Genomic DNA, 14,228 nt, shown 5'->3' on the forward strand with positions numbered 1-14,228 from the left:
TGTCAATAACAGACTGAATATGGCACTTTTTACTCATTCAAGTTGGTATTAAATTCATATATATAATTGATAATGCCATTTAAATATCGTGGGAAAGCAGAATATATTCGAAATCACGAATGAGCAAAATTCTCACCTTTCGCACGTGCAAACTTTGAGCGGACGTTGCGTGCGCATAAAATATTGAATCACCATAAATTTCTGCATAATGATATTTGATATATAGTTTGATAAGCATGAAAAGTTTCAAAAGATTTCAAAAAGAACTTGGATCACAACGGGACTCCAAAGTTGGTAAAAATCGTGAAAATAACAATTTTCAGTGATTTTAGCTATTTTAAATCAATTTGGGCGTGTCCCCACGTGTGCAACTTTTCGATTTTCAACTTTAAAAATAGCCTATAACACAATTTAGACCTTTCGGAAGCAAAATTGAGCTCCACAACCCAAGGGATGGCCCAACACCAGAGAATACTAATTCACAACTTTTGTGTTTTTATAAAATAATTCTTCAAAAAAGCACTAACTTCAATAGCGAATATCTTTATGAAGGAGCAAGGTAGGAAACTTTTCCGGTAGATTTTCGGAATGCTTGAACAATTATTTAAGGTGAAAATGTCCTCAGATTTTGAATAAAATTACTCCTTAATGGTGTTAAATCGATTTGAAAAGTTGTTATTTTGTAAAAAATCAGGTTTTAAAAACACTTAACTTGATGACGTCATCAAGTGATGATGATGAAGTTAAATTATTTTTCAATATAATGTAAACTAAAGTATAAACGATTATCTTTAAAACCTGTGGTTCGAAATGACTGTATCTTTTATACTTTTGAATCTACGGACACTTAAATGTAGGCTACAATTGACTGCCAAAAGCGTCTATACATACATATATACTATACTTCACGACAATCTGTTGTAAAACAGGGGTTCCAGAAAACCCATTTCCCGATACTCCTGAAATATGAAATTTTTTTTACAGTCGATTTGGACAAGGTATAGACGCCCTGCAAAGTTTCAGATCTCTAACTCAATTTTAACATGGTTTTTAAGGCACCTGAATATGGCGATTTTGGGTTTTTTACCTAATTTCGTATAACATGCTGGCGCGTATTTTGCGCAAATTTCTTAAAAACCTCCACATAACTATTTCTTATTCCTGTCATCTTTAACATTGAATTAGAATGTTTTGAACTTAAATATACCTGCTGAACTACTTTCGATGAGTCTTAATGCCTGGAAAACAATAAAGGGGATATAGTAGTATAGGGGGTAAATAGTGTTGTGAATATAAGGGCAACGGTTATGCTTGCCAGCATTGTGATAGTGCACTGTTGGTTGAGTAATGATGTAAGGGTGGGTCTGTGTTGTGTTTGTGATGTAGCTGGTTTTGATTGGGGACCAGCTTTACTTACTGGCCAATGTTTACTTCAAATATATTATAGATACAAAATTAATGTAAAAAAGTAGCACAAAATACTTGATAACTCCTAATCTCTATAATATGGCTGATAAATGATAAATGTGATTATTAATCAGGCAATATGTTAAAAGATAAAATATAAGTTATTATGAACACTGTCACTGAGATGAATGCCAACTGAATGCTAAATAGGCTCTCGAGAACTGTTTAGCTAATATCTTTAAATAATCATTTGAAACTGACCTTGTTGAAGTAACACTGTCAGTCACTGACATTTCCAAATCTACAGAAGACTCCATGTTGTCAGATCCACCAGAGGTCACTATGATACTTGGTTCCTGAGTAGTCGGCGTGACGTCACTCGATTCACACGTGACGTCACTCGATTCACACGTGACGTCACTCGATTCACGCGTGACATCGCGAGAGTTTGTAACACGGTCTTGTGGGGACATGGTGTTGTCACAAGAGATAAGAGTATCATCATTTGGAGTCAGAGTGTGGTCAAAAAAATAAGACGGATCTGTGTGCTCTTCTGTGTGATCTGTGTGCTCTTCTGTGTGATCTGTGTGCTCTGTGTGCTCTGTGTGCTTTGTGTGCTCTTCTGTGTGATCTGTGTGCTCTGTGTGCTCTGTGTGCTTTGTGTGCTCTTCTGTGTGATCTGTGTGCTCTGTGTGCTCTGTGTGCTTTGTGTGCTCTTCTGTGTGATCTGTGTGCTCTGTGTGCTCTGTGTGCTTTGTGTGCTCTTCTGTGTGATCTGTGTGCTCTGTGTGCTCTGTGTGCTTTGTGTGCTCTTCTGTGTGATCTGTGTGCTCTGTGTGCTCTGTGTGCTTTGTGTGCTCTTCTGTGTGATCTGTGTGATCTGTGTGCTCTGTGTGCTCTTCTGTTGATCTACCGGACAGATCAATATTAAAATTGTTCTCATCTTCGTTGTTAGTTTTTTCTATTATCACCTTTACTTCTGTTAGATCACAAGGTGGCTTGATGACGTCACACGGTGGCTTGATGACTTCACAAGGTGGTTTGATGACGTCACAAGGTGGCTTGATGACATCACATGAAAGTTCAAGGGAGTCAATAAAAGGATTTTTAGCGTCATCTGATAGTTTAGTGACTTCGCATGATACAGAATGGCCAACACTCGACACGATATCAAGGTCGGGAACTTTCTGAAGGGGGATAATTTCAGAGTTCTCATCCCGTTCACAGATAGATTTTACAAAATTGGTGATTTCTTCAAGTTTTTCTTTTGGAACCGGCTGGTACTTTGGGATTTGCGTTATGATTTCATTTGGTTTATGAGGATCTATTTGTTGAGTTTTATCGGCGGCTAACTGACCGTTCTCTGATTTTATATTCCCGTTTTCTGATATGATTGTAACGCTCTGAGTCTGTTCATTATGAGCTATATTACCCCCAGCTCTATCATTCTCAACATTTTCTGATATTGAACCAAATTCACTATTCGTTGAGGTAATATTTTGTGTAACAATATATCTTTTAATGATATTGTCTTTATAAAGGAGCACGAGAGCCCTGTGACTTGTGTACCAGTCCAAAACAGATTCTTTCAGCCACCCTGAAATAAGTTTCGTTATTTGAGGTGCCTGGTGAAATGTGAGCCCAGACAGCCCAGAACTAAAAGAGAAGTAAATTAGTAATACTCCCACAGGGGATTTCTTAAATAAACTGTAATCTGTACAACATAGAAATGCTATGTCTGTGTATAAAGAAATAGCCAAAAAGGCTGCCAAGATTGGACAAATTAGTTACACCTGCTGCACTCGTGGAATCATGGATGTCACTATAATAATAAGATTTTTTAGATATCATTGAGCATAAGCAGTGATACAACGTATCTCGGGATGATCCGCAGAGTCTCGACTAGTTTCGGCTTACCGCCATCAACAGGATCGATGAATCATCTAGCGGGAAATTTGAAATCAATTATCAATAGACAACATTCCGAAAGTATAAAAGTAAAATTCAAAAGAAAAAGTCAGTAGGAAAATGTACGAAGTAAGTAATGTAAATAAGGTAACTACTGTGAAAGCATGGAGTGGGCCAAAACAACTACAAAACGTGCAGAGTAAGACTGAACTGAGATAGGAAGTTAAAAGGAGGAAACACGTTCGCAAGCAAAAAGTACACTTTACTGCTAATAACCTAAGAGAGAGTGTGTGTAAGTGTAAAGGGTAAAAATAGCCAAACATCGGACCTAATTCCCGGTAACTTTGCTCCTATTTAACCCAATAATCCTCGCTTTAAATTTCTCGATATAAATATCTTCAAACATGTTAAGTTCCTCTCTACTACATTGTTTAATAATACCCAAATTAAAATTGCTTAATTTCTCAGAAAGTTTGTCTTGGTGCATTTCAGATATGTGCATGGAAAGGGCCGATTTAGTGTAACAACAGTGAGTCATCAACTTACGGGATAGAGTTCACAGGGGATGGAGGTAGAGAGCTAAGCTTCTTGGATGTTAAGGTCAGGATAACAGATCCAGAACACGACACACCAGTAACTCTGGCTACCTCGCTGTTCAAGAAACCTACTGATAACAGATCTTTTCTACAGAGGAACAGTCACCATCCTCCTCATGTCTTCAAAAGCGTTCCTTACTCACAACTTCTAAGAACAAAAACCATATGCTCAGATGAGGACACTTTTATGGAAGCAGCACAAGAGATTATGGGAGACTTCAAGAAAAGCGGATACAGGGATGCAGAACTTAAGGCAGCATTAACCAAAGCTAGTCTGGTTAACCGGGATCAACGCCTTACACCGAGGGAGAATACCAATGAGTCTATGCCAAATAGTGAACACTGCAACTTGATCCTCTCAACACAGTACTGCAAGGAACTCAACGAAATCAGGAGCTTCCTTGAAGATAAGAAACAAACTATTGAGCATATCATTGGTAAGCAGGTATCCATAACAATAGCTCACAGAAGGGACAACAACATCGCAGATGAAATGTTCAAGAGGCGGAGATTTGCGACAACACCTGCTGACTCAGCACCCAACTCCATCAATACGGCGGACATAACATCACAAGCTTGCAATAGACCTCGCTGTCTTACATGCAAGCTAACTAGTGGAACAGCAAATGGTACTTTGACAGTTAACAGACAGATTATCAGAATTGACATGCGGCTTAACTGTAGTAATGAAAACGTGATTTATGTAGCCCAATGTAAACTGTGCGATAGTGGCTTTTATTTCGGCCAAACCTGGTTGACTTTAAGCACACGAATGAACAGCCACAGGGCAGCTTTTAAACCAGGTTGTTACACTAAATCGGCCCTTTCCATGCACATATCTGAAATGCACCAAGACAAACTTTCTGAGAAATTAAGCAATTTTAATTTGGGTATTATTAAACAATGTAGTAGAGAGGAACTTAACATGTTTGAAGATATTTATATCGAGAAATTTAAAGCGAGGATTATTGGGTTAAATAGGAGCAAAGTTACCGGGAATTAGGTCCGATGTTTGGCTATTTTTACCCTTTACACTTACACACACTCTCTCTTAGGTTATTAGCAGTAAAGTGTACTTTTTGCTTGCGAACGTGTTTCCTCCTTTTAACTTCCTATCTCAGTTCAGTCTTACTCTGCACGTTTTGTAGCTGTTTTGGCCCACTCCATGCTTTCACAGTAGTTACCTTATTTACATTACCTACTTCGTACATTTTCCTACTGACTTTTTCTTTTGAATTTTACTTTTATACTTTCGGAATGTTGTTTATTGATAATTGATTTCAAATTTCCCGCTAGATGATTCATCGATCCTGTTGATGGCGGTAAGCCGAAACTAGTCGAGACTCTGCGGATCATCCCGAGATACGTTGTATCACTGCTTATGCTCAATGATATCTAAAAAATCTTAAGATCCTAACGTATTTTATCTTGGGAGGATTGCGGCTAATTAACACCCTTGCTGGACAATCTCTACTTTCCTTAACGTCAGCGAAAGCTTTATCAATTTTTTTAAAAAGCGCCTTTAGCCTTAGGAGGCAGCAATTTCCCGAATTTTAGGTTTTTTAATAATGCAAAACGTCTGATTTGTGTATTATCTTGTCCATAATGAATGTTGGGCTGCAAAAAGCTGTAGGGAGGATAAAAAGGTTTGACCTTTTTTCTTTAAGGGGGCGGGGGAAAATGCAATGAGGCGGCAACTGCAAGTTTTACCGCTGTGCTCCAGCCTCAACAATTATAGTAATGTATTAAGTTTGATGCACGAGTTTTTCATGTCATGTAGTGTTCCATGTTCATTTTATACTGCACCTGCCAAAGACTGGGTTCATGGGTGCTATATATGCATACCACACTCAAAATCAAAGGGCCTTTGTCTTGAAGGAAAGTATCTTAGCACAAATAGATCATATAAGTGAACGCTGGACCATCATTTCGTACTTTAAAAAAGGGAATGTGGCAGGTATATGTTTTTAAAAAACATATTATTGCTGAGAATTGCTTAAACTTTTTTAAGCATGATTAGCTCTACAATTCCGTTGTTCCTCCTTCTTCATATTCCCGCCCTTTTTGTTTCTCATCAGTGATATAATGAAGATAAGAGGGTTTATTGATGCGTTCACCAAGATTGTTGTATAGCTGGCGGTGATCAGTAGGGAGAAATCTGCAAAACATTAGATGATGAGTCTTTATCAAACAGTTTGAATTCTAAATAGCTTTCAATTAATGATCGCTATATTTATAAAGGGCTTTACAAGCAGTTTTATTAAATATTTTGATGATAGTTGGTGACGAAGTGAAAATCTCCACTCAGTGTTTCAAAACAAATTAGTTGTCGAAATCATCAAAATATATGATCGACCCACTCATAAGAGCGGAAAAAGACCAAAGTTTTATTAAATGTATCATTTAAGTGGATATACATCAAAACCTTTTTTGCCAGGACCCGGGATTCAGGCACGTAGCCAGGGGGGGGGGGGGCTAGGGGGGCGGCAGCCCCCCCCCCCCCCCCCCGGAAAAAATCGAACCCCAGAAAAAAGATAAGCCCCCTAGTCCCCATGGTCGCCTGGTAACTGGGCTGTGTTTATGACTGCAGTCAGTCAAAGATTTGAACTGTGGATTAGTAAATATATGTCATTAAATCCAAGCAAACATTCTAGAAGACTTCTATAATTATAGTCAATAGTGTCCCCTAGACCGTAGGAAATGTAAAAATCTTAAGACGATGAGGCCTGAGTAAGTCGTAAATTCTGATTGGAGAATGCAGATTTCTGTTGTGAAGTTACCAAATTTACGTGAGTACTTGATTCTTTTCAATCCCAGTTTATTGCTGTCCTACAAATTTCTTTAATGCCAAATGTCGTCTAAAACACCCTGTTTCGCAAAAAATTTCCGGGGGGCTGCGCCCCCCTAACCCCCGCCAAGGGGCTCCGCCCCTGGACCCCGCTGGGGGCTGCGCCCCCAGACCCCTGCCACAGCTTGCTCGCTTCGCTCGCTGCGTAGCTTCATTGGATGCGTAGGCTCGCTTCGCTCGCCGACAGCCCCCCTCAAAGAAAAATCCTGGCTACGTCCCTGCCGGGATTTGACTTCACATTATGAAAGTATAGATTACAACTGTAAGATTTGAGGCATTGAAAATATTTTTTGAGAGTACGCACATTCGAAAAAAAAATTATTTTCTTTTTCGAAAGTTTTGGAAATTTTGAGAAGTCTGTCAATACCGATATTTCAGTCATTTTAAACATTTTTTTTGGCTGATTTGTTTACTGAACATTATTTACAATCCTTAAAAGAAGCCCTTCAAAGGATTTTATAATCAAACAATAGATGACGAATTTATAGACAAAACAAGGTCGTTTTTTTTCCTTTGGTTTTCCGCAAATAAGTCACGTTCTGAATATCCTAAAAGATTCTAGTTTAAACTTTAAAGCAGTGTGTTTAGAAAACAAAGAAGGATCGGCTATTCAGAACGATCGCATTTCTCGATGAAAGTGTAATAGATGCTTTTTATTCGGAAAATTCTACACTAGCTACCTTAAAGCTAAATGGAAGATGAACAATGGGGCGCATGTACCAGTGACCACTCTTATGAGTACAGCTCCGAAAAAGCTGCTCATTCAAAACATCAGTTGCAACTGTTTAAAGTCAGGTTGTGGCAATACTTGTTCATGCAGAAAAGCAGGAATACATAGTGGATCAACCTGCCTCAAATGTCAGAACAATTGCACCAATGTGCCAGCTGAGGACTCATAAGACTCTTATCTAGCATATATGGTTACATGATAAAGTACTGCTTCGATTTCCCGATTAATTTAATAAAAAGTTGTTAATTATTCGTGTCATGTAATTTTAAAATATTTTGATCTAAAATAATTTCTATAATTTTTGAATATTTGTCAAATAATTGATTAACTAATTAATTAATTATCTAATCCAATGGTTGTCGAATAAAAAGTTATTCTCTTTCATGTTTTGAACACATTGGTTCAATCTAGATTTTTCTACGACATTCAGAAGTCGTTTTATTAGCGGAGATTCAATGTGGTAAAAAGTGGTAAATAGTGGTTATTCTTTACAAATTTCGAAAAGTCCAAAATATTGCAAGTGAAAATTTTCAAAAGCTTTATAAAAATTAGTTCATTATACGTGTAATGTAATTGTGAACATTTTTTATCAAAATATATTTTTGAAACATTTGAAAATATATTAATTATTTGATTAATTAATTAAATAATTTATTTTTGAAAAAGTTGATACATAAAAAGTTTTTCTTTTTTGTTTTCTGAACACACTGCTTTAAACTAGAATCTTCTAGGATATTCAAAACGTGACTTATTTGCGGAAAACCAAAGTGGTGAAAAGGTGGTAATTGTGGATTTTGCTCTAGTCAGAAATTTTGGGAATTCTCTGGAATGATTCCTGGGACCTGTCCTGACCATTTCCCGTTAAAATCGCTTAGTTGCGAATTTTGTCCGACAAAGGCTTAAACTAGGACGTATTTGACTGTACGCGTACTCTCAAAAAAATTTTGTACCGTCAAGGAAGATGAAATGTGAGTGGAAAGAGCGATGGGTAAACACCATTAGCGCGGAGTCCAATGCAGTTAGTGTTACATACAATTCTTGAGAAAAGCACGCCCCCGTTATTTGGTCCCTAATAATTGAGGGTTCTAAAGGGAATTGAGTTTGAGACAATCACCGTGGTCAACATCCACTGCGAAGCCTTAATTTACCATTATGTTTAATAGTATTTGACTCCCAAATTAAAGTTATAAAAATAAATCTAGAACCCTTATAATGCTGTTATAGTTATTTGAGGTATTAAACCCAATATTTAAACTTTGATCTGTCTATGAAAAATATAAACAAGTGGAAGAACCGTTATGCGTTCTAACTCTAAATTCTAACATTCTTTGAGTCTGGCGAGTGGCGAATATCAATTAATACTTTGAGTCCGGTAAATAAATACTTAAAGTCTGGCTATAAAAGCACAAAGTCTGGTAAATTAATACTTCAATGGTGTTTGGCCGTATTTCCAACCGGTCCTTGTAAAATGAGCAAACAATTCCAAAGGTGAATGACCGGAAAATATGCGTAATTGCGAAAAAAATTTAAATTCTTTTCAACCGTATTCTCTTTGAGCATGAATGCATTAATTTATTAATAATCATTATCAAACCAAAATTAATAAAAATCTCGTTTTGCCAAAATATATAAAATTGCGAGGAGAAAAATAAAACGTAAACATTGGTAAAACTAAAAGTTTAGTCTTGACACTCAAAACTTACGAATTTCAAAACAAAATTTGTGAGATTCTTTACCTTTCATTTCAATTTCTTTAAAGAAGAGAATGTCGAATGTAACCGTCATCTGAGGTTGAAATTATGCTTAGAATTGAGCAGAAATCCTGTACATACCTTAATTTAAATTCAGAATTGAACAAATTTCATCTCACAACAGAGAAGACCACGAGCCTGAAAATAAAGTTAAATATAATAACCTCCTGATCAAGGTAGTAATACCGCACATATTTGCACAAAATCTCAATCATGATAAGCCAGTAAGGTAGATAACAAAGCAAAAAGGCGGTCATCACGGTTAGGGTTGCGTAGGTTGCTTGGGTTAACCATTTTGACCTTCTCATGACGTCAGTTTTTTTCCTGACGACTCTGATGGATGAACCGTCCCCAGTTATAGTGGTCTCCCTGTTTTAAAATTTTTTTAAATTTGAAAATTCAATTAATAATTTAATTAGTTATTATCAAAAATGACGGTATAGAATTAGATGTAATAATATTATAGTTATAGTATAACTTATACTATAAGATTATTATATCGAGGCTTAAAATCATTCAATGTTACTTTAGTCATATTTGTTGAATCATTGCAAGAGTTCCACGCACAGTCCCTTTTACATGATATTGATACATAGAATTACTTACCCTTGCACGCTTGCAGAGGTTAAAGTCAACACTTCGCATGACTTAGTGTTAATTTTATCTTTGTTTCCCAACGGTTGGGCAGACTTTAAATGTTTCTTTAAAACCCTGTTCCAGCCCTGGATGATACAGTTTTCCTCGTAATACGACAGAATTTTTATTGTTTGGTCTTTCAGCTATATTATAACAGTTAGCGAAACTTACTTTTAGTACTTTGATACTATTTAATCTGCAAATAATTTTCATTTCTACTGAAAAATCAATTGGTACCTTCTTAGAATGATCTCGTTTATGTCTAAGTTTAATCATCTCCACTACTATAGCAAAGTATAGCGCCAGAATCAGAGCACCGGGTATCATCAGAGGTATAATTACCATAAACACGTGGCCCCAGACAATTAACTTTCCGTCCGGTAGTAGCTGAGATGATAGGAAAGTATATAGTACAGACAAATCCGTCTGAAAAAATCGATCTGCTGACACACGAAGCTTTCAGAGGATTTTTGACGTTTTTGAGTCCTAATAGGTGCCCTCTATGGCTGACCAACTTTTCCAAACTTTTCCACGTGTCTTAAGGCCACTTTTTGCCACTTTACCACTTTTTACCACCTTTCTTGTTTGTCGAATATCTTTAGTTGTGAACATCTTAAAAGGTTGTGGATTAATTGAGTGTGTTCATATTACCATGAAGAAAAACTTTTGTTCTAACAATTTTTACGTCAGAGAATCATTTAATTGGATAATTATCAATTAGCTAATTAGCAAAATTCTAAAAATTTTTTATTGGCTCAAAATGATCGGAATAGCTTAAAACACGGAAAAAAGTAGTTTTTAGAAAAACTTTGAAAATTTTTCACTTACATTTTTTTTCGAGACTTTAAAAAATTTCGAAAATTCAAAATATTTTTTTTCCGCCAAAAGTGATCAAATCGCATGAAACGCGGAGAAAAATGCTTTTTTTTTAAACTTAGTGAAATTTTCGTTTCAAGAATACTTAAATCACCAATATTTGTAGTTGGAGTTCAGTAAATCGCGGCAGATTTTAGTAATCAGGAATTACTAAGTGGAAATGTCTGAAACTGAAAAACGTTAACCATACGATATAAGAGTTTCATAACTAATTACAATACAGCCTTATCGATTTTCACAGAAACTGCACCAATGGTACAGTCAAGATCGAAAGACGAAACGATAGCCTGCTGTACTATCATTTTATTGATTTCAATGATGAATCAGTGTGGTTAAGATAATCACATTTGTAATAAATAAAACCTCTCTGTACCGTCAATTGTGCTAATCTAAACCGGCCTACCTGGATTACCAGACCTCTTTTTTTCCTCAACAATCAAACCAAGTTGTTCATATCGCATTTGGTGGGCGATGTAATTACATATCGAGCTGTATTCAATCACAATACGACACAATACGTGTATATTATATGGCTCTTAATGAGGTTTATGAAACGCTTAATACCGTGAGAAACCCGGTATAGAGACGTTTTACAGTTAATCACGAAAAAGTATACTGGCCTCATGGCTCATTTACAGTTCGAAGAAGGCAAGAACAGACCAGGGAAACTAAGGAACAGCCAGGTGCAGGAAGCAAGTGTAAATACTCCTTCCGACATATTCTACTGTGACTTGTTTTGTATTGTACTGCATACCGCTTCATTTGCTATGCGGGATAAAATCACCCCCATATGTCAGGGTCGGCTAAAAGTAAAATCAACAAGGGTAACATACGGGCAAGGATAAGATTTAGATACGAGCGTCGGGCAAGGGGTGGTACTGGTAAAGAACCGGTAATAATTCATTCAGTGAAATGTTCCACGAGAGTCAGGATATTTTGGAAATTGCTAATACTAATAGAGACAGATCCTGATCAGGAAGGATTGTTAATGTTATTGAGGATGTTGATTTGAAATCCGGACGTTGTGAAGTAAAAATACAGGTTCTTTCCGCACGATATTCGGGGCCCATGATGATCAGCTCGGGATTAATGTGGGACAGATCGAAGAGCATTGAAAAGAGCGAGTTGACATTTTAAGCTTTCTGGTCTTTTCTTGCCTTCTTTGAGCTGTCAAAGAGTCATAAGGCCAAGTAGACGTTTTCGTGATAAACTGTAAAACCTCTCCATACCGGGCCTCTCACGGGAGAAACGAGAAGTGTACGGTATAGAATGTTTCATATACCTCATTAACTTTAAGGGCCATAATATAATATACACGTATTGCATTGTGTCGTATTGTGATTGAATACAACTCGATATGTACTTACATCGCCCACCAAATGCGATATGAACAACTTGGTTTGATTGTTGAGGGAAAAAAGAGGTCTGGTAATCCAGGTAGGCCGGTTTAGATTAGCACAATTGACGGTACAAATGTGATTATCTTAACCACACTGATTCATCATTGAAATCAATAAAATGATAGTACAGCAGGCTATCGTTTCGTCTTTCGATCTTGACTGTACCATTGGTGCAGTTTCTGTGAAAATTGATAAGGCTGTATTGTAATTAGTTATGAAACTCTTATGTCGTATGGTTAACGTTTTTCAGTTTCAGACATTTCCACTTAGTAATTCCTGATTACTGCCGCGATTTACTGAACTCCAACTACAAATATTGGTGATTTAAGTATTCTTGAAACGAAAAATTCACTAAGTTTTAAAAAAAAAGCATTTTTCTCCGCGTTTCATGCGATTTGATCACTTTTGGCGGAAAAAAAATATTTTGAATTTTCGAAATTTTTCGAAGTCTCGATAAAAAATGTAAGTGAAAAATTTTCAAAGTTTTTCTAAAAACTACTTTTCTCCGTGTTTTAAGCTATTCCGATCATTTTGAGCCAATAAAAAATTTTTAGAATTTTGCTAATTAGCTAATTGATAATTATCCAATTAAATGATTCTCTGACGTAAAAATTGTTAGAACAAAAGTTTTTCTTCATGGTAATATGAACACACTCAATTAATCCGCAACCTTTTACGATGTTCACAACTAAAGATATTTGACAAACAAGAAAGGTGGTAAAAAGTGGTAAAGTGGCAAAAAGTGGCCTTAAGACACGTGGAAAAGTTTGGAAAAGTTGGTCAGCCATAGAGGGCACCTATTAGGACTCAAAAACGTCAAAAATCCTCTGAAAGCTTCGTGTGTCAGCAGATCGATTTTTTCAGACGGATTTGTCTGTACTAATAGTGATTAAAAACAAAAAGTAAAAAAAAGTAAAAACTTTTTTGTTTGGAGGTTTCCAAAAGATTTAGAACATTACATTTTGTCAAGAATTTCTCATTTATTTCAATCAAATTATAGAAGCTGTATTGCACAAAATTATGACATAATGTTAAAATTGCTAAATTCGTAAACAGTTCATTTTAACAGTTTTAAATTATAAAACCTTTTAAATTAAAATGAACTTTTAGTCCTGTAATACTTTTAACTCTATTTTATGAACGATAGCGAACCTCGGTAAACGGTATTTAGTTTGATAATTGTACAAGGACTGGATTCAATTTCAACGTACGCGTAATGCAAATGTAGTGAATGCCACCTGCTCTAAGCTTCTAAGTCTATATAGTAGTTAAAACAGATCTCGTAATTTATAGTAGTTAAAACAGATCTCGTAATTTATTTCAAAATGTGTGCCTTTTTCAGCGTAAGATTACATTTCTTAATTCTTAACCAAAATAAAATGTTTAAGTCATTGGATTCACTCATTTTTATCCTATATCCCAGTAATGAAATTATAGCAATGGTATCTCTAAATTCTAATAATGAACGATCCTAATTTTATACAAAATCCTTGATTCATTGAAATGTTCATTAAAGCAGATATTGGTGTGATTGAACGGTGAACCTTCAAAAAAATAACCGATCAGTTTTGAATTGCATATATTTTTTATATCCAACCATTTTGTCAAGAAATTATGTAAATCAGATGTTTTTTAATGTGTCAATTCCTCTATTTCTTATAAAAACTTATATATATATATAAATATCTCAGAAAATTGAATTTAAGAATATATGCGGAATCCGAAAAATATGCAAATTAGGAATGTTTTTCACTGCACTGTAAATCACAAATTAATAAACGAATAATTAATAATTAATAAACTTATATTTAATAAACTAAAATATATTTGACGCCGCGCTTCATACCTCGTGGATGGACCAGGTACAGAGTCCAATGTACTGACTGTAAACATATCTGGCTCCTTTAAAGAATGGCACAATGGAAACAAGTATCGGTAGGATCCACATGACTATCATGTATCGGGATACTAAGGTTCCTTGGACCAGTCTCTTGAAGTGCATTGGTCGGGTTATTGCCAGCAGCCGGATCAAACTCAGCCCTGAGACAAAATGGTTGATATATAAGAACTTTCATG

This window comes from Bolinopsis microptera, chromosome 12, assembly GCF_026151205.1.
Source record: "Bolinopsis microptera isolate Bmic1 chromosome 12, MBARI_Bmic_1.0, whole genome shotgun sequence".
Classification (NCBI taxonomy): domain Eukaryota; kingdom Metazoa; phylum Ctenophora; class Tentaculata; order Lobata; family Bolinopsidae; genus Bolinopsis; species Bolinopsis microptera.